Genomic DNA, 27,709 nt, shown 5'->3' with positions numbered 1-27,709 from the left:
TAGGGGAAAGGGATATTATGGAGAAGCCAAGTGAACAGAGTGAGGATTTGCAAACAACATGTGAGTTCCATTATTTTTGGGGGTGGGGAGGGTGTTCTTTTTTGTTGCTGGAATTTTTTTATTATTTCGTGGCGAGGTATGGCCGGGAGGAGGGGGGGACTAGCTAACCAGAAAGACAAGGGAAGGAAAAGGAGACATAGAGGGAAGGCAGGTGAAGGTGTAAGGCGGGGAGGAGGGCAGCATGGAGGATAGGTAGAGTGAAGCTGAACTGCCCAGACTGTGAGGGAGGGGGGAGTTGTAGCAAACAGCCAGTAGCCCACGGGAGGGAACATCCAGACTATAGCAAGCAGCATGAAGATGTAACCCAATGATAAATATCTGTCACAGATCCCCCTTTGTGCATATCCACGGAAGATATGAGTTGTTATAGTGCCCAGCTACAGAGCCTTGGTGCTTCAGCTCAAGCTGTAGCAGCTCATGCTTTTGGCTCTGGAAGTCCCCAGTTCAGTCCCAAAAGTGTGCTAGAGGTGTCTAAATACAGGTTCAGTAACTCGTCACTTAATGTTGTAGTTATGTTCCTGAAAAATGCGACTTTAAGTGAAATGATGTTAAGCGAATCCAATTTCCCCAAAAGAATGACTGTAAATAGGGGGGGGTTAGGTTCCAGGGAAATTTTTTTTTTGCGATACAGTACAATACAGTACTATAGTTGGGAGGTGCCCCCACCTTACCTCACACAGGCACAGCCCACTGGCACTGGAGACAATGAGGCAGGCAAGGAGGCTGAAGGTGCTATAGGCTAGGAGAAGCAGGTTGCACAGCAGCAGCGGCAGCTTCCCCTACTCTGCAAGCACCAGGGGAGGGGGGCTCAACCCTCGGCCCACCCACTCCACCCCTTCCTCCAAACCTCCACCCTTAACCCACCTCTTCTCCCCCCCTCCCTTTACTCCGCACACTGCGTCCTCGCTCCTTCCCCCTCCATCTCCTGCCTCCTGCCAGCGGCAATCAGCTGGCTTGCGGCATTCAGGGGGCAGGAGGGAGGGTGGAGGAGCGAGGACTCAGTGCGCAGTTTCCCCCTCCCTCCCCTGCCTCCTGCCTGCGGCAATCAGCTGGTTTGCGGTGTTTGGGAGGCAGGGGAGGGAGGGGGAGCCTGCGCGCCGAATGCTGCTCCTCCCCCCTCCCTCCTGAATGCTGCAAGCCCGCTGATTGCCGCGGGCAGGAGGTGGGGGAAGCAGGGGAAAGGTGCTCATCTGCCGGGTCTGCTGGCCGGCAGGAGGCGCTGTGGGGGGGTGCGTAGGGGAGCTGATAGGGGGGCTGCCAACTGTGGACAAAGCAGGCTGCCAAACGACGTTCTAGTGAAGCATTGCACAACTTTAAATGGAGTATGTTCTGTAATTGAGCAGGGACATAAGATAGAAACAATGTTAAGCGAGAGGACGTTAAGTAGGGAGTTACTGTATAAGGTCAAGGTCCATGCGTCTAGCAGCAAACAACCTCATGGACAGTATGACACAAGTAGGAGGACAGTGGGGAGGGGTGGAAAGGGCAACATTAGTAATTTAAGTAGAGTTACACAATGAATGGGTTTGGCCCTCCCTGCACATAAAGCCTGACCCAATTCTACTGCTCTGTTCTGTATAGGTTCTTGTACTGTGCTTATCACCATAGTATCTGAGCACCTTCCACTAGTGCATTAAGCGTCATGACTACACCTCTGTCACCCACTTCCCATAAGTCATTTACAGTTGTGTTTTACAGTGTGTGAGGGCCCCCAGCACAATGACTGCTGGGGCATCACACTGAGCACTTAGCTAATTACATCAGGACCATACTTCATGAGGTACAAAACCAAACCAAAAAATTAAGATAAGTTTTAGTATTTAAAGCTCATTGCGCAGAATGCTGTGCCTCTCTGGTTACTTAGGGCTTTCAGCACACGTTGCTCAAGCTGACTTTTTTTTTTTAATAACTTTTCAGGTCATCTTTAAAGTACTTGCATTGCATCGGAGCAGGATAGTCAGGTTTTATTGGATCTTTCAGAGAAACAATGCCACAAGATTAAAAGACCGATAGTGCCAGCAAGCTGGGCTTCATTGGTTTTTGAAAAGTGCTTAAATTCAGTGTTATTTGCTATTTCCATAGCTGAAAAGGACTTCACAGTCATATTTCTTTTTTTAAATGACTGTATGAATAATTTTTTTTCTCAAAGCAATTAAATCTCAGTCATTTTGCTAATGTATAAAATTCCTAGGGGAAATTAGATTTTTTTCTTCCATATTCAGATTACTGACACAACATGAATTGAGTTCTGTAGACTTTACTGTAACCTGTACTTTAGCTGGTCAGTGTAATTTATTACAGAAAAGCTGCATATTATAATGGCATAGCTTTTCTCCGGCTTGTGCGTTGCCTACATTATGCTATTTTACAGCAGTGCTACACAATATTTTACCAGCCTCTGTGTAAATCCTATAACCTGCGAAACAGGAATGGCAAGAACAGCTTCTGTCTGACTGATACCACATACAGCACATGCTTCTGGGTTATGTGGATGCCTTAGTAAGATGGGGCAGGTTCCTTAATTACTGCTCTGTGTATGACCTGGCTCCTTTTAGTGGCTTCCTCCCAAAGAATAGAGGGGGTGAAAGCATAAGTGTCCTCCCTTGAGGTTTTTGTCTGTTTGTTTAGGGAAGCAACTTTAGGTAGTGGCAAAGCCTGCGCAGGAGCCCAGCTAAGAGAGACGGATGAAGAAATGTACTGAATCAGCTCGTATCGTGGTTTGTTCTCACCCTCCTTAGCTAGTGCTCTCCCCTTTGGGCAGTATTTGTTCCTATGGCTCCAACCCTAAAAGGGAGGTGGTGAAAAGGGTAGGGGCAGGAGAAGAGAGAGGGAACAGAGGAGGATCGCGTGGAGGGTAGGTAGAGTGAGGCTGAAGTGGAGAGGGCAGGAGGTGGTTGACCTTAAAAAGGATGGGCCAGTGGTTTGGGCACTACACTAGGATTTGGGAGATCTGGGATTCCTGCTCTGCTACAGATTTCCTGTGTGACAGTGGCCACATCAAATTAGTCTCTGTGTGCCTCAGTTCCCCATCTGTAAAATGGGGTTAATAGCACTTCCCTACTTTACATGGGTGTGGTGAGAATAAGTACATTAAATTTTGTGAGGTCCTCAGGTATCACAGGGGCGGAGAGGCCATGTATAAGTACCATAGATAGATAGCTTCCTCTTCTCTGCCAACAAGGTCATTGTTGTTTTGGACAGCATCATATACCTTGCTTTCTGCCAGTTAATCTCCTCCTTCCATCCTCAAGTATACTTCCCATTGTGGGGACCTTACTCCTGGGTGCATATCAGTAGAAGTTTGCTTAAATCTGGGCTGAATCTAACCCTATAAACGTAAGGAATCCAGAATGTAGTATAGACAATATCTGTGGCCTTCTTTGCTGCTTCAGTTGTATGTGAGTAAAGGCCGGATCCTTTCTGTGTGAAGTCTGATGATCACCCTAAGTGAAGAGGATGCACTCTGTTACTGAACCAAAGGCTACATTTCTGTTTGTACTCGGATGCTGTGTTAACAAGAAACTTCAACATAGTCATGAGTCACTAGAAGGCAATTAGACTGTTTTATGAAGGACAGGACAAGGAGTAATGGTCTCAAGTTGCAGTGGGGGAGGTTTAGGTTGGATATTAGGAAAAACTTTTTCACTAGGAGGGTGGTGAAACACTGGAATGCGTTACCTAGGGAGGTGGTAGAATCTCCTTCCTTAGAAGTTTTTAAGGTCAGGCTTGACAAAGCCCTGTCTGGGATGATTTAATTGGGGATTGGTCGTGTTTTGAGCAGGGGGTTGGACTAGATGACCTCCTGAGGTCCCTTCCAACCCTGATATTCTATGATTCTATGAATAGCGAGTGGGTGCCGGATGGTATCTTCTGGTTCTGTAAGCCCATCCCTGGAGAATGGAGGAGCTTTCTTTTAGAGATGGAAAGTTCTTTAGATGGAATAAAATGGACTTATAATACCAGCCTGACACTCTGCACTGTTCTGATAGAACATACAGTTGATGTTACAAACAGAGTTTGTTTAGACCTCCTGCCTAGATAAAAGAAATGCTAAAGTTAAGTTCCATTATTCTGGAAACTTTATGCAGCAAGGTGCACCTCTTTGAATGACTGATTAGCTTTTTGTTATCTTGTTGCAACTCTTAGCATCAGTATTCTTGTACTTTATTTTAAAAGGCTTTTGCTCTGTGCAATTGAATATACTGTAATCTCCTTATCAAATACTTAAGTTCTTTACTGAAGCCATTTTGGAACAGACTACAGTTGTTTTAAATGGCAAATTGTTCTCTGGCTTGAAGGTCTGTGGTTTTGCTGTGGGTAGTGGTTGGGAAAATGTTGTGTGAATGCACTAACTGTGCCCCTATCTGTGAAGATGATCGTTTTTGCTAACACTAAACATTCTGCGTGTTATGGTTTACACTGTAGGGCACTGCTAGACAACTTCAGGGTACAAGAGCCAAAGATATCACTTGGATAGTTTTTACGTGCTGTTCTTTGTGGGTTTCTGTTGTCCCTTTCTCTCCAATCTCCTCCAGACACGATCATTCTTTCCCTACAGTTCAGAACATCCAAATGGATTCGAGTTGTAGCCACAAGAGCATAATTTTTGTGTTAAGATAACTAGGATCTAGTTTTTAGCATGGAACTGAGAATCAGGAAGTCCTGTATTCTATTCCCAGACCTGTCACTGAGTTCCTATGTGGCTAGAATCAGTCACTTTACCTCTGCGCCTCTTTGACTACTTGTAAAATGGGATTGAGAATAACAGGGGTGCTATGAGAATTAATACAGTGTGTAACATGCTTTGAAGATGAAAAGTACTATATAAATACTTATAAAAGATGTGGAAATTGGAGAAACTTGTATCGAAAATTTGTCAGTAAATGTAACTGTGGAGACCAAGAGCACAGGGATGATGGAAAAAACATCTGACAGAGTTCTAACAACCATTCCAAATTAAATGCACCTGGGAGTTCATTTCCTACGGATTAGAAAAAGAAATCTTGAAACTGCTGAAAATAACGTGTAGTAAATCATGGGATTCAGGAGATGTACCTGACTGGAAAAAAAGACAAAGCTAGGAACCTCCCCAAAGAAGGATGGCAAAGAAGAACGAGGAAATTACTGAACAAATTGTTCTGTTTAATCTGGCCACAATATGTAATGGAGCCAGTACGGGAATGTTTGAGAAAAACATATATAATAATAGACTATCTCTTTTAAAACGTATGCTGAATTGATCTTATAGCCTCTTTGGAAGTCATTATTGACTTAAGGTACAAGGAATCCAGTTGGTGTATACTATCTGCAGTAAAGCAACTGATGTGGCACCACATCTGAGTGAGTTTGGAACCTGTGTTCTGTAAAGCAGCGCAGACATTTATAGTGTATAAATAATATATAGTAATGGGGAAAACAGCAACTTGAACTAAAATGCCATAATATGGATCAAAAATTGGTTAGTAAACTGGGAATGATAAGCAAGTGTTCCCCAAATGGGAAGCAGACTCAAGTGAGTTACCACGAGCGGGGTGGTGGTGGTGGTGGTGGGGGGAGTTTTCTATGGTGTTTTATCACCGTGATATCTCAGCACTTATGTGAAGAAATGAATTTATCCTCGCAGTGCCCCTGTGAGGTAGGGGAGTATTAGTGTTTCCATTCTACATATGGGGACCACGAAGTGCAGACAGGCTAAGTGTCACTTGCCCTGACCTGTGGAGTCCTAGTCTAGTGTCATAACCACAGGACCATCCTTCCTCTCACATTCGGATGGTATGTTTATTAATTAATTTAAAATCAACCATAATCAACTTCACCGGGAATCAGAGGTGTCCAGCCTTCCTGCCATCCACCTGCTAGATTTCTACTGAGGTGCTGTGCCTGGATCCTGTTTGGGGCTCTGCCTTCTGGAAGAGATGAGCTTTTTCAGTCTCTTCTCTGCTCTGCTTTACTCACCCAAGAGCCTCCCAGCCACTGTGAAGTGCACAGGCATAGAGCAAAGAAATGTCTGGAAGGGAGGTATTAGGAAACCCTCTGTCTGAATGGTTTGAAGCTGAGGAAAGATTAATTTGGCTAGTTATTAGGAAGAAGATCTTAACTAAGATCCATTGGTTTACTGGAATGGCTGAACACAGACAATTTATAGAGCTTCCAACCCTCCAACTATTAACAGGTTGGATATGGTTAGAATAAGTAGGTGTTCTTTCTGCACTATAGTTTATCCACAAGATATTGTGTGTGTGTGTGTGTGTGTGTGTGATAACAAAAATTACTTGGTGAAACTGGATTGCCTGTGTTCAGAATGTTAGACTAGATTATAATAATGGTCCTTGTGTTTTCTGGCCCATAAAAATATATGTGTGGGTAAGACTGATGGAAATAATGTAATGAGTCAGCCTGCAAAATGCAGAGGATCAGACTCACTGAACCAAAAGATGTCACTGTGGCCCAGCTTTCACTGATTCTTTGATGGGACCCTGAGTCAAAGAAGAAATAAATAGAATTGTTAATGGAATGCAGTGAATGCCTGGTGTACCTAAGATCTGTGCTTTATCTTCTACCTAAGTATAGTACCATTGTATTTACAGTATGGATATTTATGCATGTGTATTTTTAAGTTTTAACGTGTCCGTGTAATTGCAAATTACTTACTTAGGATGTGGGGTCTTGAAAGCATTATCTTTGGCTATGTCATTTCATATTTCAAGATAGCAAAATTAGACTTTGCATTTGATATCTTTTCCCAGTGCCTAAGAGTGACTTTATCCCCTCAGATGATACAGAACCATTATGGACTGTTCTCTGGGGGTTTAGGGTTATGGTCATCACATCACTGCCGCTGGCTTTGCTGCTGACATCAGGCAACCAATTAGGTTGCACTGCTTCGCAGATTTGGAACTATGACATTGCTCCTGCTTCTCCAGAGGTCTACAATTTCTAGGAGAATTGATATAGTATACCATCAGTTCACTACTGCTGCTGTGGGCATATGCTCCTCTTCAGAGTGACAAAAATTATATGTCCCCATCAACAGAATTTAGGTCTGTCATTTTGTACCACTAATGCAATACAAATATTTGTTTTAATATATCTAATTTAGTACATCACAAGGTATTTATATACATAGTTGGTTTTCTTTTTGATGTTTTTAGTTGGGGGGGGAGGGGGAAGACTAACCAAGCAGAAAGATGATCTATTGATTCCCATCTCTTTTCCTCCACCCCAAAAAGAATATAACTGAAATAACTGAGCGGCAATGATGTAAAACCACAGTAATGTACATGAAGTATGTGACTGCAGCAAACTACGTGACCAGATACAAACACCATAGAATAGAAACACAAAATTTATCTAAAAATAAACAAAAAAGGAACAGAAATCTATGCTTCAATTTCTACACACAAGCTGTTCAAACAGTCAGGTCTCAATACTAGATTTAAAAGTGTCAGTAGAAATGGCCTTGGTTTTTTGCATGATTAAAACTTCGCAGCAAATTCAGTAGCTCGAATGATGATAATGCCAAAAGGCTTACAACAGACTGTCCTCTGTGTATTTAAAAACAACAGAGACAACAAGCATCTGTTGACCTGAGGTCAGGATGGGACTCTCAGGTCACTGTTGCAGGCTGGGGAGCTTCTTGAGGAAGGAGCAAAATCCATGAAATTATTTCATTGCTTAATCATGTAGTGAAAGGTCAAAAGATAGCAGGCATCTTCAGATTATATTTAGTAACTGTGAGAATCCTGCATGTAGTAATTGCTTTGCAACAAATACATTTGTACACACACACACACACACACACCCTGCTCTTATCTCTCCTGAAAACGATAAAGTGTGTATTAGCAATGTTTCCACTGTGCCACAAACCAGACAAAGATTTTTTTCTGAAAGCAGAAAGAAATTATTCAAAAAGTCCAGGTATGGTTATTATGAGATGATTCTGAAGATGCAGGGACAGGACAGTAGAAACTAATAAAGATTTGATGCCTCCAAAGATTAAACGTCCCTCTGATGCACTCCTGTAAATTGAAGTGACTGCTGTTAAGGTTGGCTTAAAACATATTTTTTGCTGGTGTTGACATCTACTGGATAAATTTGCAACTGGCAGGGTGAATATTATATATTTCATGGAACAAGAGAATACCATCTATTGCCTCTCAAGAAGTTTAAATTCTGCACAACGCGCTCTCTTATAGGGGTCATATACTCTTTCAGGTTCCTAATATTATTGTCCCCCAAACACTCTGTGAATAAAAATTGAATTAAAGACAGTAAATTGCAAGAGGGTTTGAGCAACAAATAGATAAAGCAGCTGCAGTCTTTTTTTTTTCCTCTGGGACTTGAATTTTTGAGTTCTGCCTGAGGCTTTAAGTAAAATTAATTTATTAGTTTCACTTTGGTCACTAGCGAACATCATTCCACATCACAAAAATACCACATTTAATTTTCTCGATTTGGAATAATTGACCAATCAGGAGCAAAACCGCGAAGTGAGCTGATGGGAGACTGAATTACATTGTACCCCTGGGGTGGTCAATTGGTTGGGTGAGATTGCTGAGTATAGCAAGCTTATATTACATCTATCTGTATATTACACTTGGCCTGTGAGGAAGATAATGCACCATTCTGATGGTACCTCACACAAGCACCAAGTCTAAAATGAGTTAAAATGATTACATGTTGCTGTAACTCAAGTTAGTCTCTGAGTAAATGAACGAGCTATGTACTCAGATGAATTCCACATCCAATAATTTAAGCTTCTCATTTACAGCAGTACCCATGTGTTTCTTTCCTTTCATTTTATGCTAATGTTCTATTGCCAAATGCAATTTTTCAAATATCATTTAATTTTTCATTAGCACTTTCAGTGATTTACCAGTAACAATAGTGCAAATTGCTAGTAAAATTAGCCCCATAGGAAAACTATCAGAATGCTGTGTGTCTCTTCTTCCATTTTTTAATTAACTTTATTTCATGAAATAAAGACATGAGGAGGAGAAAAAATCTGGTAGGACTGTTTATGTGGCAGTACATATAGGAAGTTGGCACATGCATGTGATTGTATTTACAAAATTACACAAAGACTCTGTCCAACTTTGGTGGAACGTAACATGAATTATTGCTACCCAAGATCAGTATTTTAGCCAATAATTTCAAACTTGAGGGCTTAAAGTTAGATTCTTAAATTCATATTTAGGATTAATTTTTGGTTTGATTTTTCAGAAGTGCTGAGCCTTCACAAATTCCACTGAAGTCAATGGGAGCTGTAAGTGCTTCTCACTTCTGGAAATCAGGCTTTTTTTTTTTTTTTTTTTTTAGGTGTCTAAGTGTGGATTTAGGAGCCTAAGTTTAGGGACCCAAATTTGAAAATTTTGGTGGCAGATTTCTTTTTATATCAATATGATTGTGGGCACACGCTGTAAATATTTTAAAAAATAGTACTTAAGGAGCTGGTGGCAATGTCAAATAGGAGAAGTAAGAAATGACCATGGAACAACAGATGTCAGTGATTACTTATAACAAGCACTGGAGCAGTATTTCTGAGTCAGTTGAGAAGTGGTTAACTTTGGCTTTGGGGTTGTAGTATTCATTCATTAGGATAGTGGGCACTGTCCCTGTCATTCTTGAGGTGTTGGCTTTCAGAATAAAAGAAGTTGTAAGCGATACATTTTTATTGAGCTAACTAAAAATAAAACAGGTCCATTTTATATATAGTTAGTTCAATAAAAAGGTAATGATCTGTGACTGCGTACATATGGATAATATGGTCTCCAGCCAGCTGCAAAATGACATGCACCAGGAATGGAACTCACGACCTTGGACATGAAAAATATCAGCCTCTGTTCGGTGAGTTATTTCCCATCAGTTCAGTCAATGAAAGGATACTGATACATAATCAGATCTGCACAAGCAGAAGCAAATGCTTCATGGAAGCATGCAGAAAAATCTGCACCCCCAAAAACCTGTCTTACTATTAAGGACCAGAGAACATTATGAGAGTAGAAAAAAAGGGAAAGGATGGTCAGGTGGATAGGGTGGTAGCCTTGGACTCAGAAGACCCAAATAGAGAGGAAGGATAGTCCAATGTTTAGGGCATTATCCTAGGACTTTATAAACCCAGGGCTAATTCTCTGCCCTTCCACAGACTTCCTGTGTGACCTTGGGCAAGTCCGTCAGTCTCCCTGTGGCTCAGTTCCCCATCTGTAAAATGGGGGAATTTATAGCACCGCCTTTCCTCACAGGAATGCTGTGAGGAAAAATGCATTAAAGATTGTGAGGCATTTAGATACTATGATAATGGGAATCTGTAAAATGTTTCTTCGTAATTGTTATTGAAATATTCTATAAATTCTACGCTTTCATTATTTAATAAATGTTTACTTCCTATCTCTTGCTGTTGTGTCAATATAGCCAGCGCACTGGAAACCGATGTATTGCTTCCCATTAACCAGGTTTATCAGAAAACTTGCAGCCAAAAAGCCCCAGCATCAGCCCCAGATGAGGTAATTTACAGCCCTCTTTGGTGCCACTCACCTCAAGGAGGTGTTAACTTTCAAAGCTAATTGAAGCCATTTAAATATGAATATGATGTATGGGTGGTTTTTCTTCCCCCTTTCCTTAAAAGGAATTAAATGCATAATAAATCAAATGGTCTATAAAATGCAAACATTATGCTTTCTGCAGCAACCATAACTTGACCATGAGACTCAAGCTGGCTTCACTATGGCATGCAATATGTTTAACCACAGAAATCAAAATACACAAAGCTGCAACTATAAAGGGAATATATGAGTAAAGAATTGTTTGCTAAATTACCATTCTTCTAGGAACTGGAATTGCCAATCCCAAAAGTTCAAAAATCACGATTTAGACCCAAATAATCAGGAGACTGGCTCCAAAATCATGAAATTTTTTTTAAAAAAAAAGATTAAATAATGGGGTTGGTTTTTTTAGTAGTCTTCTGCTTTTGAACTCCCCTGCCCATGTGTGTTTGACAACTACCGGTGCCAATTTATACTGAGAAATACAAATTTGCCCATCCCCACACCAATTAATTTTGTGCCTAAAACTCCACATCAGTTTGGCACCTCCAGCCCCAAAGCAATGAATTTTGTGCCCAAAGTCCTCATATTTGCCTTAGCCCCACATCAACTCTGCACCTCCAGCCACCCAACAATGATGCAGCCCCATTTTCCTTCTCCCTACATCTGCCTTCTTCACCTGCAAGCCTCTGCGGTGGGCGGCTCCAAGGGAGATCTCCTCTGCCCTGCCCCAGGGGCTTGGAGAGGAGGAGCAGACCCATTCATTACAAAGTGGTAGCATGGCAGCCCTGAGCTACTGGGCTGTTTCTGCTCCCTCCTCCCCTCTTGTAAAATGATATCTGCTCCTGCCGCTCCCCTATCCAAACACTTCTTTTGGCTGGTGACCTGAGGGGTAGAGCTCCGCAGCAGGTTTGATTAGCTGCTGTCGCAGAGTGCACAGGCTCGGTGCTCTGGAACTGCTCTGCATGAAGTCAGACAGGACCCTTCTTGAAGTGTGTCTCCCCTCAGGGCACACACTCTCACTAGGGCAAGCCTCCTTGGCTTTGGCGCCTCCTTGGGTCTGATCTCGGAGAGGTCGGCAGCCCTGTTCCACTCCGTGAGCTCCCCGCAGGGAGTCCACCAGAATGGGACACCTGGGGAAGCCTTACACGCCCCCACAAAGGGACTGTGCACCCCAACTTTGCAGTCAGCAGTGGCTCTATTAGTCATCGGGAACACAGCATAGAACAGATCTTGTTAGCACAGAAAGCAGGAACATTCAGCAAAGTCCATCTTGGGGGGATCCACGGTCCTGGGGTTCCCCCCTCCTGAATCCCAAAACAGGAGACTGACCAGCTTCCAACAGCTCAGCCTCAGTTATGCGCAGCTGCCCTCCTCCCTCCTTTGTCTCTTTCCCAGGCAAACAGGTCACCTGACCTCCTCCTCTCACTTTGTTCTCTAACCCCTCCAGCTGATTCTTGCAAAGGATGGGCCCTATCCATCAGCTGCTAGGATACAGTCGGCCATTGTCTGTGCCCAGGTAGCCAAACAGCAGTCACACCTGCCCTCTCAGGGCCTCTGCAATGGTCACACCCCCTTGTCCCACAACCTAGATACTTGAGTAACACATAGAGGAAACTGAGGCACACACACACTAGTCAGACAAAACATTATGAACATTCCCACTTTGTGCTCTTCCCTAGGAGGTGGGGAAGTGAGGAAGGCAGCCTATCAGAGGAGTTTTTACCCTTGGGAGCAATCCAAAAATCTTCTGAAGAACCTTCCATGAGAAACTGTCTCCCAAAGGGGCCAAAATCACTTGGATAAATTTGTGGGAGTTGGCATCACAGATTTGCATTTCCTGATTTTAACTGTGGAACCTGAGGGCTAGATTGAGCCTTTCAGGCACTGGTGACATGGTGATGGCTTTCTGAAGAGGTAGCAGGTGTCCCCTGAGGAATTCTAGCTGTATCCCAGCCCCTTCTCCCCAAAATGCATAAGAATGGCTGTGCTGGCTCAGACCAATGGTTGATCTACCCCAGCATCCTGTCTTCTGACAGTGGCTGGTGCCAGATGATTCAGAGGGAATGAACAGAACTAGCCATTTATTGGGGGGGTCAGTGATAACGAGGCAATTCAGTTAAGATGGAAGTGGCCTATTCTCAATAGTTGACAAGAAGGGGTGAATACCAAGGGAGGGAAAATTACTTTTGTAGTGCTAACGAGGCCAATGCATTTGCAACAGTTGACAAGAAGGTGTGAGTATCAATTACTTTTTGTAGTGACCCATCCACTCCCAGTCTTTAGGCCACTTCCACCTTAATTGAATTGGCTCGTTAGCACTGACCCCCCACTTGGTAAGGCAACTCCCATCTTTTCATGTGCTAGAATATATATTCTGTTTACTGTATTTGCCACTCCATGCATCTGATGAAGTGGGTTTTAGCCCCACGAAAGCTTATGCCCAAATACATTTGTTAGTCTCTAAGGTGCCACAAGGACTCCTCGTTGTTTTTGCTGAAACAGCAGAACATGGCTATCGCTCTGAAACCTTTCTCCTGTGGGTGTCTCAATATGGTATGATCATGGCTCTGGAGATGTGGCTACCATCCATTGGTGATTGCCAACATTGTGTTTTTTCATGCATATTGGGTCCCCATAATGAACAGACAGTGGCTTAGACGTCCAGTCATAGTAGTTCTTTTGTCTTTCCCATAGGTGCTTTAATCTCATGTGAGACCTCTGAGGTATTTTGGGTTGTATCAGTGCATGTGAGGATGGAAACGTTGTTCTCAACATCCTCCCCAGCAGCAACTGTGATGGGTCAGTATTCCATACCTCTCAGTGGTGTATTTCTCAATTCCAAAAGAGCTAAGCAGAATCTCTACCCACTGCAGCTGTTTTGTGAAACATATATTTTGTTGTCTGACTGTTTCTCTCAGCCATTCCATTCGATTGTGGGTATCCAGGACTGAAGTGAGGGAGTTACAGTCCCCAAGATCTTGTCAAGTTACCCATTTTTCTGCTCATGGACAGAACATGGACATTCACTAACTCTGCAGGGATGCCGTGTCTTGCAAATCCAGCTCTCAGTTTAGCAATCCTGGAATGTGCTGACTTGCCTGGCAGATGCAGGACTTCTGGAAATTTGGAGTAGTCCACCAGGACTAGATACAAATGTCTGCTGAAGTCAAAAATACCTGCAGCTGTCTTGTGCCATGGTGTCAGGAATCTCATGAGATTATAATGGTTCTTTTTGGTTACTTGGTCTACATTCCTGACATACTCTGCATCGTTCTGTAAGATATTCTGTGTTGGATCATACCTAGCCAATACATTATCTGCTTAGTTCGTGCCTTTGTTCTCTGAATGCCTTGATGTGACTCATACAAGCAGTTAAGCATTCCCTGCATTGTATTATTAGGAATAATTATCTTGTCACCAGCCATTAACAAACGTTGTTGGAATGAAATAGTGTCTTTCAAATGCAATCTGGGATTCACTTTTCTTCTGCATGGCCAGCCCTCACATACAATAACTAACATGTCAGCCTTGCACTACAGGAACTTCCCATATGCCCTCCTTCAATTTGTTTAATGAAGTGTAAAGGTGGCCTCAACTGCACAGACTATCTTTTCGTCAGTGATTTCATCATCTGGTTCTTTAGTATGTTCCACTGCAGCTCTCGATAATGTGTCTGCAATTAACAGACCTTTATCAGGGGTATGTTTTAAGAACATATTTTTGTAACTGAAGTAGCATGTGGTGTAGCCTTGCAGGTGCTTTTCCAAGAGGTTGCAGAAGATTGCCTCCAGTGGCTCTGATCAGACTGTACCTCAACCTGTACTCCATATATGTACTGATGAGAATTCTTTGTGACAAATCCAGTGGTCAGTAGTTCCATCTCAATTTGGGCATAATTTTGTTCTACTCTGTCAGAGCTCATGATGCATATGAAATGGGGCCTCTGTCTTACAGTAGACAAGCTTGTAAACCATCTTTGGATGCATCTGATTGTGTGGCGACTGGCTTGTCGGGATCATGGAATCTGAGTATTGGTGCATTACAGAGTGCTGTCTTTAGCTGTTGCAGTGTATTCCCATGATCTTTGCCAAGTTATGTTCTCATGTAGTGGTTGTCTTAGTGGAGGAGTCAAAGATGCTTCATCTAGGATGCACTGTGCAAGGAATCTAATAATCCCCAGGATTCTCCATAATGCTTTCTTGCCTTGTCGAGGTTTCCTGTTAACTGTGTCTTCAACCTTATTGTCATCTGGCCTGATTCCTCGTGACGAGAGAATGCGTCCCATGTATTTATCTTCTTTTACTATGAACTGGATTTTATCTGGGTTTAACTTGATACTCTCTGCTTGAGCTCTTGCCATCACTTTCTTCAGTATCTGATCATGTTCTGCCTGAATTGATGCTGCTATTATCATGTCATGGCTATTATATGGATGCCTGCAATATCTCCAAATGTTTCATTATTCTTTTGTGGAAACACTTCACTAGCTGCCTTTATTCCAAAAGGTAGATGGAAAAACTTGTATCTGTCCCAGGGAGTATTGAAAGTGCATAGTTAAGTTGACTCTTTATCTAATGTGACTTGCCAATATCCGCCTTTCTCATGTGGAATAGTGAATATGCTTTTACCAGTTAGTTGGCACTGAACATCGCCTGGCATGGGGATGGAGTAATACTGCCTCAGTACAGCCATATTAAGAACTTGTGGATCCAAAAAATCCATTCTTCAAGTCTGAGCTGATGCCACCAGTAGCGTTTTCCCCAAAGAACAAAGATGGGGCGACTTTCAGACCTAATACAAATCCCACAATGTCCTGTATACCCACTGGTCCCCGCCCAACACTGTGTGGGCTCTTTTCACCTCCTATTCTTGTAGAGTGAATGGGCGGGGGGAGGGGGGGAGGGTGGAAGAGTGTAAATGGTTTCAGACTTCCAAAAGTAGGATTACCTCACAATGGTGGGGTACATGAAACACCAGATACCAGCATGTGTCATTTAAGCCCCCTGAAGCTGTGTAGGAATTAGCATCTGAAAACAAATGATAAACTATGGAGAATTATCAGATTTGAAAATAAATTTCACTTTGAAATTCTAAAATGTTTCGTAAGAAAAAATGAAATAGAATGTATATATTTTAATTGCTCTATTAGGAAGATGTGTACTTATCTTGGGATGAAACCAGACTTACAGGGTTGGGTATCACTGACAATGTGGCTGTTTTTATTGCCTTAAATGTTCTTGGGTCCTTATCTCTTTTCTTATCTGCAGAAAAATCTCCATATCCCTCTTAAGTATTTTAGAATAAGAAGTCTTTGCTCTCGTATAATGTTTACAATCTGAACTGTCAAATCTGCCTTGTCATTCTTGGGTAATGAAGTCTGTACCCCAAGAAGACACTGTTGTGTTGGCACTCTGATTTAAAAAAACAAAACAACAGCAAAAAATCCCATTGAATTGTCCCCTGCAGCATATAGTTAGAAAAATTAAATCCTCAGCTCTCTCTGAGATCTTCTGCTCTTTTATCACTTACTGGTGGGGTTTTTTTAGCTCTGACTAAGGTGGCTCAAGTCTGTCTGCCTTGCCTTAGATTTCACAGAAGCTTTATAATTGTTTACCCTATTTACAAGCCTAAATCAGGGGTTTACAAAAGTAGACCTTGCTTGATAATAAAGTGGTTTCCTTGCCCCTCAAATATTTCTAGTTCTTATCTTTCTACACAGCTGCTTGTAAGGTCAGCTTTACAGAATCTCGATTGGATTCCTACCGACTTAGTCTAACAAAGAAGTCTTTCACTGAAGTTGTCCAAAAATAAATAGATAAGTTAAGCAAAAATGTGAAAATGGATTAGCTGGATCTATATAGGCCTAGAAAATGATTCTGTACATGTATAAGAAATTCCTCATAATGTGTAAATACTTTTGAGCATGAATAAAACATTTTGTTTATTTATTTCACTTCTACAGAGTAAATCAACTCCCAAAACTGGCAGCTCACCCAAAAAAGCATAGGAAAGATGATGTCCCATCTTTGACCTGACCTAGCAGACTTATGGAATTCCATTTAGAGATGGAAAAGCACCACTTATTGCAGCAAGATTTACTATAATCTATAGTATTACATAGATTTACTGTATTCTGTACTACTATAATACTAGTTGAAACATACAAATAGGCATTGTTATGAGTTTTATAACTCAGCTGTATTAAGCATCATTATGGGTATCTGACCTAGCAATTTTATACTGTATGGTTTCAAGGATTTTTTTTAAAGCCATATTTATATGGTCGTGTGTGTGTTGTGTGTCCTTAAAATTTAAAATATCCAGAGTGCTTGTAAACATAGGTATATTTTGGGATAATGGTGGTGTCTGATATGTGAACATTGTGTGGTTAGCCCAATGCCGAAGGAGGAGGCTGCTGTATTGGTATGCTCTGATAAAACTGCATCCAGTAACATTTTCCCTCCAGCATGTATCTGAAATCATTCAAGCATAAGTACTTAGACATTTTCTCCCTATCAGTTACAGTTCTTCATGTTAGAGCCGATTACATCATGTCTCTCTCCTCATCATCATCCCTGTTTTTGTGTAGATCTCATAAAATACTTATGCGATGCAAATACTTAACTGATTGTGAAGCTTTCTAATAAGCTATTTTATATGTGCTTCTGTTTGTCCAGTCTGAAAATTAATGATGCTGTTTAGCTGCTTATTTGAATGTTTAATTTCTCTTTTATTTTCTTCCATTCTCCTAATAACCAAGTAGCCACTTTGGTAGATGCCTCCAGGCTTTCATGCAAATGGCATATCATATTTCTCTCATTTTACTTTTTTTTTTAATATTAAATTTAGAAACAGAAGCTTATCCAGGAAAAATTTAAATTAAAAGGTTGACCTTTAGTTTTGAAGTCACTTAATGAAGCTGAATTTCTAATAGTCCAAGAAATCTGATTCTGTAGCGTTAGACTGGCCGCAAGCCTTTTTTTCCATACAGGCATTTTAAGGAGGCTGAGGCTAGATGAATGTGGAAAGCAAGGGGAAAGCTGCCCTAAGGCATAGGCTGGGCTGTCATTTGGAAGAGCATGACTGGGAAAGTTTTTCTACAAAACAGTAAGAGTTTGGCTTGGGGGGAGGAGGGTTCTTATAAATGTTGAGCAGATAATGTAAAATGTTAAGCACTAAAATTTACCTTAATGATCTGCCTAAATCTAGCAAAGTCTGCGCAGTCCAGTGCAATTGCAAATGCTTCTAATGTAGCTCTTGCATCTGTACATATGCGTTTGTTTATTAACTGTGGAATTGACCACATTCATCTTACCTAAGATATATGCTGTGAATGGGACTTCAGTGCTTTTGAACATAGGATTTAGTGTTTACGTCACTTAGGTGCTTTTCAGAACGTTATCCTTGTCTAGATATTTTATCCATAATGTCAGTATAACATACCCTTCTCATTCCAGAGTTGCAAGGGCTTTGTTGACTCCTGTTGAAGTTCATGGGACTCACGTAATTAAAATATTCTGCTTACAAACATACTTGATGAGTATCTGCTCTGTTCATTCCCTCTGAAGCACCTGGCATTGGCCACTGTCGGAAGACAGGATACTGGGCTAGATGCAGTCTGACCCAGTATGGCCATTCTTATATAAAATACCCTTCATTTTAGTCCCATAGTTACCTGCATTCTACACAGACATGGTGTCCCTGTGTTTTTATTACTGAATTTTATTGTTGAAAATTACTTGCAGGAGAAATAATCATGAAACTCTGGTTACAGAAAGAGTCATTTACCTTTACAGGAGGAATCCCACTGCATTTTAACTATCCTGCATGGATAATAATTTTGTGTCTCTCCTTTCTAAGGGCTTTATCTACATTGTGTTGCACATTTGGACCTAGATAGGTTAAGAGAGATGTCTGCAAGATTCCCTGAGAGTTTATCTCATAGTGTTGTATATGAATCCCAGCTCCCCTGTAAATGTAAGATGTGGGGAAGTGATGTCCTCCTTTTATTAGCATTGTATCAGGGTTGATGCAACCAATATGATGTCAATAGCCTTACGCATCCTTTCCCTGAAATTTTAATGGTTCTAAATGTTTGGTGTGAATTTTGCACAGCACATGCAGTGATGAGTTATTCTGGGATTTAGTGGACATTGGTATAGACTGGTGGGTTGCTCCCTGTTCCATATCTTTATATCACGTTTCAGCTTGCCAGAGGATTTTTAGACCATTCTGGTAGCTAGATCTGTCTTCTCCAGCCTATTATCTTCTTCTAGAGCATCCGCCTAATGCCAGCTTGGTCTCCTTTCTGCCTATAAATTTAACATTTCATCCAATAACTGCTGGGTCATCCCCTCCCCCCTCAAAAGTATATGTTCTCCCCATTGGTTGCGCGCTCACACACACACACAACTTTTGATTGCATGTGACAAACAGGAACAAGGGTTGCTTTGTCTAGTTAAGTTTAGAGGTAGTCTAATTTACAGAAGCGGTTGCATTTTGTGTGTAGAAGGCTGTCTTGTTGATGCTGGACCTTCACAAAGCTGTATGCTGCACAGCTGATTAAGCCAGTGTAGAATGAGCTTCACCTATGCAATGTGTAATTTCCCCTTCCACAGAATTTCTGCCTGACCTTGGGCAAGTTACTTACTCTTTCTGTGCCACAGTTCTTCGTTTGTAAAATGGGGATAATAGCACTTTCTAACCTCATGGGGTGTTGTGAAGATAAACACATTAAAGATTGTGAGGTGCTCAGATGCTATGATAATGGGCACCATAGACATTAAGGTCAGAAAGGACCTTTATGATTGTCTAGCCTGGCACGTTGAAGGCCACAGAACCTCACTCACCGACTCCTGTAATAGACCCATAACCTCCAGTTGAGTTACTGAAGTTCTCAAATTTTGATTTATAGAGAATCTACCATTTACTCTAATTTAAACCAGCAAGTGATCTGTGCCCCATGCTGCAAAGGAAGACAAAAAATCCCACAGAGTCTTTGCCAATCTGATTTGGGGGGGGGGGGAACTCGTTCCAGACTCCAAATATGGCAGTCAGTTTGACCCTGAGCATATGGGCAAAACCCACCAACCAGACACCTGGGAAAGAATTCTCTGTAGTAACTCAAATTCTCCCCACCTAGTGCCTCTTCTCCAGATATATGCTATGAACAGTTGCAGATGGGCCACATGCTGTTGTAGACAACCTCATCATAGTATCCCCTCCACAAATTTATCAGGCTCAGTCTTAAAACAGTTAAGATTTTTTACCTACATTATTTCTTATGGAAGGCTGTTCCAGAACTTCACTCCTCTGATGATTAGAAACCTTTGTCTAATTTCAAGCCTAAACTTATTGATGGCCAGTTTATACACATTTGTTCTTGTGCCAGCACTGGCATTTAAATTAAATAACTCCTCTCTCTCCCTGATGTTGTTCCCTCTGATATGTATATATATAGAGAGCAATCAGATTCCCTTCAACCTTTATTTTGTTAGGGTAAAGAAGCCAAGCTCCTTAAGTCTCCTCTCGTAATGTAGGTTCTCTGTTCCTCTGATCATCCTAGTAGCCCTTTGCCGTACCTGTTCCAGTTTGAATTAATCTTTCTTAAACATGGGAGACGAGAATTGCACATGGTATTCCCGATGACGTCTCACCAGTGCCTTCTGTAATGATAATAACACTTTCCTATCTCTCTGGAAATACATTGCCTATTGCATCCAAGGACTGCATTAGCCTTTTTCACAGCTGCATCACACTGGTGGCTTGTAGTTATCCTGTGATTGACCAATATACCCAGGTTTTCCTCCTCCTCTGTTATTTCCAACTGATACATCCCCAGCGTATAGCAAACATTCTTGTTGTTAGTCCCTAAGTGCATGACATTGCATTTTCACTATTAAATTTCATTCTACAGTAACTCCTCACTTAAAGTTGTCCCGGTTAACGTTGTTTCATTGTTACATTGCTGATCAATTAGGGAACATGCTCGCAATGCTCTCTTATAACATTGCTTGGCAGCTGCCTGCTTTGTCCACTGCTTGCAGGAAGAGCAGCGTGCTGGAGCTAGCTGGTAGGGGTTGGAATCAGGGTGGTCCGGCAGCCTGCGTATCAGCTCCCCACTCCCCTAAGTTCCCTGTGCAGCAGCCGCCCAGCTGGCTGTCAATTGCCGGCAGTTCAGCTGTCCCTCTCCCCACTGCCATGTGCTGCTCCTGCCCTCTGCCTTGGAGCTGCTCCCAGGAGCCTCCTGCTTGCTGTGCAGTGTGGCAGGGGAGGGAGGCAGATGGGTGCTAATGTCAGGGTGTCCCCCTCCCCCCGCTCCTGTACCTTATCTCTGCAGAGCAGGGGGGGATATGACAGGGCTCAGGAGGGAGGGAGCTTGCTGGCAGCAGCTGCTATCTCAACTTGCTGATCTACTTAAAAAGGCAGTGTACTTAGAGTGGTGTCAGCATACTTAAAGGGGCAATGCTCATCTCTCTCACACACACAAGGGTGTGTGTCCCGGCTCTCTCTGCCATGCTGTCTCCCCTCCCTCCATTCATGCTGCCTTGTTGAGTGTGAGGCTACATTAACAACAGTGTGTTAACCCTTGAGGGCTCAGCCGAGTGCTAGTTCATCATTTAGCAGTAAGGCATTCCCTGGGAAATATCCCACCCTCTTCCACCCTCTGACTTCCCCACCTCAACCAAGCTTCACAATCATCATTGCTGTGTACAGTATTACATTGTTTGTTTAAAATGTATACTGTGTATATGTGTGTGTATATATAAAAAATAGTCTTTTGTCTGGCAAAAAAAATTTCCCTGGAACCTAACCCACCCATTTACACTAATTCGTATGGGGAAATTGGATTTGCTTAACATCATTTCGCTTAAAGTAGCATTTTTCAGGAACATAACTACAACATGAAGCGAGGAGTTACTGTATTTCTATTACTACTGTTTTAAAGGTCATCCAAATCGTCTTGTATGATATTCCAATCATCCTTTGTATTGGCAATACCTCTCAATTTTGTGTCATGTGTAAATTTTATTAACATGCTCCCACTTTTTGTGCCAAGGTCATTAATGAAAACATTAAACAAGACTGTTCCCAAGACTGATCCTTGAGGAACTCCATTATTAACCTCCTTCCAGCTTGACAGTTCACCTTTCAGCATGACCTGTTGTAGTCTCGCCTTCAACCAGTTGCTTACTCACCTTTCAATTTTTATGTTAATCCCCATCTTCTCCAGTTTAATGAATAATTTCCAATGTGGAAGTGTATCAAATGCTTTATTGAAATCCAGGTATATTAGATCTACTATTTTTTCTTTGTCTAGAAAATCAGTTATCTTCTCAAAGAGATCAGATTGGGCTGGCACGATCTACCTTTTGTAAAAACATGTATTTTATCTCAATTACCGTTTGCCTATATGTCTTTAATTACTCTCTCTTTCAAGATTTGTTTTAGGATCTTGCATACAATTGAGGTCAAAGTAATGGGACTATCGCTTCTGGAATTCTTCCCCTCCCCTTTTTAAAATATACGTATTGTATTTGCAATTCTCCAGGCACAGGGTATGACTCCCAAGTTTATAGATTCATTAAAAGTCCTTGCTGTTGGGCTTTCAATTTCATGTGCCAGTTCCTTTAATATTGTTGGATGGAGGTTATCCAGGCTCCCCAGTTTGGTCCCATTAAGCTGTTTGAGTTTGGCTTCTACCTTAGATGTGGTAATTTCTGTTTCCATATCCTCGTTCCCATTACCCACCTTGCTACTGCCCCCAAGCTTCTTATTACCCTTATTAAAAGCTGAGGCAAAGTATTCATTTAGATGTTGGGCCATGCCTAGATTATCTTAATCTCCACACCATCCTCAGTGTTTAGTGGTCCCACTTCTTCTTTCCTTGTTTTCTTTTTATTTATATGTCTAAAGAACCTTTTACTATTGATTTTAATTTCCTTTGCAAGGTCCAACTCTGCTTGGCTTTTGGCAATTCTTACTTTTCCCCTACACTTTCTGACCTCCAAGGGGTAGCTTTCCTTGCTGATCCATCCCTTCTTTCATTCTTTTCAGGCTTTCTGCTTTCTCTTAATAACCTGTTTGAGATACTTGTTCATCCAGTTTGCTCTGCAACCTTTCCCTACAATTTTCCCCCATGCTTGAGATGCAGGGTTCAGATAGTTTTTGGAATTTGGACTTAAAGCAATTCCAAGCCTCCTCCACATTCAGTTGAGTTCTTCAGTTCAGTCAGCTTCCCTAACTAATTCCCTTAATTTTTTAAAGTTTGACCTTTTGAAATTAAGGACCCTAGTTATAGATATATTTTTGTTTATCCTTCCATGTAGTTTAAACTGGATTAATTCAAACCAAGGTTGTCCTCTACATCCAGTTCTTGCATGAGGTCCTTGCTATTTACCAATACTAATTCTAAAACGGCATCACCTCTTGTTGATTCAGGGACTATTTAGTGAAAAAATCTGTTGGCTATAACATCCGGAAATATCTGGGTCCTACCATTATTAGTAGCACTTGTCCTCCAATCTAATCTGGCAAATTAAAGTCTCCCATAATCATACAATTCCTGGTAGTATTTATTTCATTAAAAATATTAAAGAGGTTTCTATCCATATCCAAATTGGACGCTCCAGGTCTGTAACAGACCCCAAGCTGTATCCCAGTGGAGACTCTGTTACCTTTCATCCCCAAAGTGATTTTGACCCAAACAAATTCCGTTTTATTCATTCCATCACTTCTAATTCTTTTACAGGCTATCTCATCATTAATATAAATGCTACTCCATCACCTTTTCCTTTCTTTCTGTCTTTCTTGAACAACACATTCCCTTCAGTACCTGTACTCCAATCGTGAATACCATTCCACCACATTTCCATTTTCCCTATAATATCTGGTTTCACTTCCTGCACCAGTAATTCTAGTTCCCCCATTTTGTTATGCAGTGCATTCCTTGCATTTGTGTACAGACATCTTAGTAATTCCTGCTTGGCTTCATCCAGATTCCTTACCTGATTAGGTAGTCATTTTACGGCCAGTATCACCTACCTGTTTCTGAAGGTGGAATTGGCACTTTCTTTCCTCTTGTTCCTCTACCCTCTGTTATTCCTTTCTCCATTCCAATAACCTCTTTTAGCTGATTTTCCTCTCGCTCAATATTAGAGTCAGGCACGGGGATCATATGAGCATCTCCCAACTATTTCCCCAAATTCCTTGTTTACAATTCTTTCGATCAGTTGTGCCTACCTCCACCCCAGAAGTCTGTTTCCCTCCCTACTCAAGTGGAGTCCATCCCCATGCAAACAGTTCTCTGTCCGTGAATGCCTACCAGTTGTTGAACACCTAAAAGCTGTCTTGCTAGCACCATTACCTGAGCCATTTGTTGATCTTCATAATCTTGTCTCACCTTCACTCTCCTCCTGTTGGGACAGGTAGAATTCCACTGAAGATCACCTGAGCCTCCATTTCTTTTAGCGTCTTCCCCAGCCTGCCATAGTCTTCCTTAAAGCTTCCTAGCAAGAATCTAGCAGTATAATTTATTCCCACATGAAGGACAATCAGTGGATTCTTTTCTGCTTCCATTAGGATCCTCTTCAGCCTCAGGTCCACATTCTGTATAAGTACCATAACTGGATATATACACACACGTGCATGTAGAGACACATACATGCATGTGTTTTGGTGGTAATTTTTTATTAAATCATAGGAGTTATTTGTATATAATTAGGGTAATTTGTTTTCCCCCCATTCTTGTAGTCCAGAATGTCTGAAAGATTTATTTTTGCTTACACATTAAAAATAAATGAACAAAACAAAAGCAAAGTTCTTTGAAAAGAGACCATGCCTGGAAATTTTTAGTCTGAAAAGTGAACATTTTGGAGCCACTGAAAATTGAGTTAGGATGGAAATGCATATACATCCTTAACTATAATGGTTGCTCCCATCCCTGCTACTGACGAGAATAATTCGCAATCCCATTTCAGTACAGTTTTTCAAGAGATCTTACACTGGGCTGTGACAAATACCATGTAGAGGGATGTAATGATTATGCTCCATTCATTACATAGTTTCAGTGGGATAAGCTTGAATTATGAGTGTAGGTGTGTTTGCACATTGTGTCACTCTGGGCTCACCAATTAAATAGGAGAGGGAGATGGCCTGTGAGCCATGGGGCCATAAATATATTTCAAAATTAAATAACCTGTTCATGAGCAACTTCCTCTCCCTCTCCCCTCATCCCACAAAGCAGCTATATATGGGACCATTTTATATTGGTTTTTATTTAAAAAATAATAATAGCAAGCACTGACAATTGAATTCTCATGCATTACGTAGCCATCACCACAATCTCACTTCTGCACATCTTGTTGCTGTCAGATATCTTTGTCCTCAGCCAAAAGTGATGTCTAAACTAGTAGCATATGTTTGATGACATATGTAGAAACAGTGATGTTTCCGGTGTTTGATCTTAACTTTTTTGAGAACATCAGAAAATGTTTTTAAGAATGGCAGCTGTGGCGTGGAAGGAGTTTGCTCATAAACAGGGTATTGGGTCTTAAATAAACTTCTTAATGAATGGGTTCCTTGCAGACCTTTCCTCTGCTAGTTATCAGTGTAATTGCCTGTCAGTATCGTCTGATCCTGGAACTGCTGGGGGCATGGTGTCTTAGATCATGCAGTAGAAACTGCTAGGTGTTGACTTATGTACATGTTTACCACTGCTCTCTGCTGAGCGACATGTCAATTCTGCTCTATTAATAGAGCAGAACCACTCCTGCACCCCAACCCCCTGCCCCAGCCCTGAGCCTCCTCCCACACCCAAACTCCTTCCCAGAGCACCCACTCCTGTGCACCAACCCTCTGCCCCAGCTCAGAACCCCCTCCCACACTGTGAACCCCCGGCCCCAGCCTGGAGCCCACTCCTGCACCCCAAACCCCTCATCCCCAGCCCCACTCCAGAGCCCACACCCCAACCCCCTGCCCCATCCCGGATCGCCCTCTCGCACCCTGAACCCCTCTTTTCTGGTCCCACCCCAGAGCCCACATCCCCAGCCCAGAGCCCATATCCCCTCCCATACCCAAAGCCCCTGGCTCAGCCCAGAGCCCCCTCCTGCACCCCTCATCCCCGTCCCCACCCCAAAGCCTGCACTCCACCTGACACCCTCACCCCCTCCCACACCCCAACCCCCTGCCCCAGCCTGGTGAAAATGAGTGAGTGAGTGCGTGAGGGTGGGGGAGAGCGAGTGATGGGGAGGGTGAAGTGAGCAGGGGTGGAGTCTTGGGGAAGGGGCAGGGCCTCAGGGAAGGGCCAGAGAACGGAGGCAGGGCAAGGGTGTTCATGTTCGGTTTTGTGCAATTAGAAAGTTGGCAACCCTACTTGTAATATCAGTATCTCATATTATAAGGTTAGGGTTGGAAGAGACCTCAGGAGGTCAGCTAGTCCAATCCCCTGCTCACAGCAGGACCAACACCCACTAAATCATCCCAGCCAGGGCTTTGTCAAGCCGGGCCTTAAAAACCTCTCAGGATGGAGATTCCACCACCTCCCTAGGTAATCCATTCCAGTGCTTCACCACCCTCCTAGTAAAATAGTGTTTCCTAATATCCAACCTAGACTTCCCCCACTGCAACTTGAGACCATTGCACCTTGTTCTGTCATCTGCCACCAGTGAGAACAGCCAAGCTCCATCCTTTCTGGAACCCCACTTCGGGTAGTTGAAGGCTGCTATCAAATCCCCCCCCTCACTCTTCTCTTCTGCAGTCTAAACAAGCCCAGTTCCCTCAGCCTCTCCTTGTAAGTCATGTGCCTCAGCCCTATGATCATTTTCGTTGCCCTCCACTGGACTCTCTCCAATTTGTCCACGTCCTTTCTGTAGTGGGGGGCCCAAAAGGAATGCTGGGGGAAGGGAACAAAAATTCCTGTTAAGGAGAAATTGTTATCACTATGCTGCTTGGAATTTGGAGGGGGCAATGTTTCTAAGCATAAGCAAGGGATCACCAAGCTGCTTGGCTTGGGTTAGCCCAAAACGAAAATACGGAGCTTGTATGTATAACAGCTACTATCACCTTTTGGAACTTAAGATTGTAACTCATTTGTGTGTATGTTTCCTTCCTTTAGCCTTGTAGATAACTCTCAGTCCTTTTTCTTAGGGCTTGTACACACTTGCACTTATGTCAGTATAACTTATATCACTTGGAGTGTGTGAAAAAGCCTCCCCCCACCCCCGAATGACATAAGTTACACTAACCGAAGTGCTGCTGTGGAAGTGCTATGTCGGCAGGCGATCTATCTGCTGCCTCTCACAGAGGTGGTGGGAGAGCTCTCTCCTGTCAGCACAGAACGTCTGCACCAGCAACGCTGCAGCAGCACGGCCACATCGGTACACAGCTGCGCTGCTGTAGGGATTCTAGGGTAGGCTAGCCCTTAGTTAACGGTCCTTTCATTTGTTTATTATAGGATTGGCTACAAGCATTGTCTTTGGAGAGACATCTAGGAAGCACTTGACCTGGGGTAAGTTGTTTGGGGCTTGGAGTAATCTGAATATTGTTTCAGAGTAGCAGCCGTGTTAGTCTGTATTCGCAAAAAGAAAAGGAGGAGTTGTGGCACCTTAGAGACTAACGCATTTATTTGAGCATAAGCTTTCGTGAGCGACAGCTCACTTCTGATGCATCCGATGAAGTGAGCTGTAGCTCACGAAAGCTTATGCTCAAATAAATTTGTTAGTCTCTGAATATTGTTGTGATTTTTATGTAAGGGACCATCTATCACAAAGGCAAGCTTGCCTGGGTGGCTAGATAGACTGGCGTGTCCAAGGGGACTGTCTGTGACTCCATGGTAAGGTTGTTATAGTGCTTGAGGAGTTCACCCTTGTTACTTGATTGGTGAAATCTAATTGTATAACATACAACCAGTTTGGGGTTTGTGCCCAGTTCCTTGACAGTCTGCCCGGAGGTTGGCACTCACAATAGTGAGCCACTCTCCACAGCTTGACAAGTACATTTTAAAATTGTAAATTTGAGTTGATAGAGCCCCTTTTGATTACAGTGTGTAAAGTATTTTTAGACCATGGTGTAGGAGCTGCTATAAAAGTCTTAAATTGTTTAAGCCT

At 42.4% G+C, this 27,709-nt stretch overlaps 1 protein-coding gene across 5 annotated transcripts in view; it reads left to right on the top strand.

The window, feature by feature from the left end:
* The window catches only part of KLHL29 (kelch like family member 29), a 571,650-nt gene that overhangs the window by 166,204 nt on the left and 377,737 nt on the right, over positions 1 to 27,709 (top strand). For 2 of the 5 annotated variants that reach the window (XM_074947520.1, XM_074947523.1), the window contains one exon: positions 27,058 to 27,111. The exons of the other annotated variants lie outside the window; for them this stretch is intronic. The gene's annotated coding sequence lies outside the window, so the exon portion shown is untranslated. The remainder of the gene's footprint in view (positions 1 to 27,057; positions 27,112 to 27,709) is intronic. 5 annotated transcript variants of the gene reach the window in all.

The sequence above is a fragment of the Natator depressus genome, chromosome 3 (genome assembly GCF_965152275.1).
Source record: "Natator depressus isolate rNatDep1 chromosome 3, rNatDep2.hap1, whole genome shotgun sequence".
In the NCBI taxonomy this organism is placed as follows: domain Eukaryota; kingdom Metazoa; phylum Chordata; order Testudines; family Cheloniidae; genus Natator; species Natator depressus.
The sequence above is the reverse complement of the archived record's forward strand: the minus strand, read 5'-3'. Positions and strand labels throughout refer to the sequence as shown.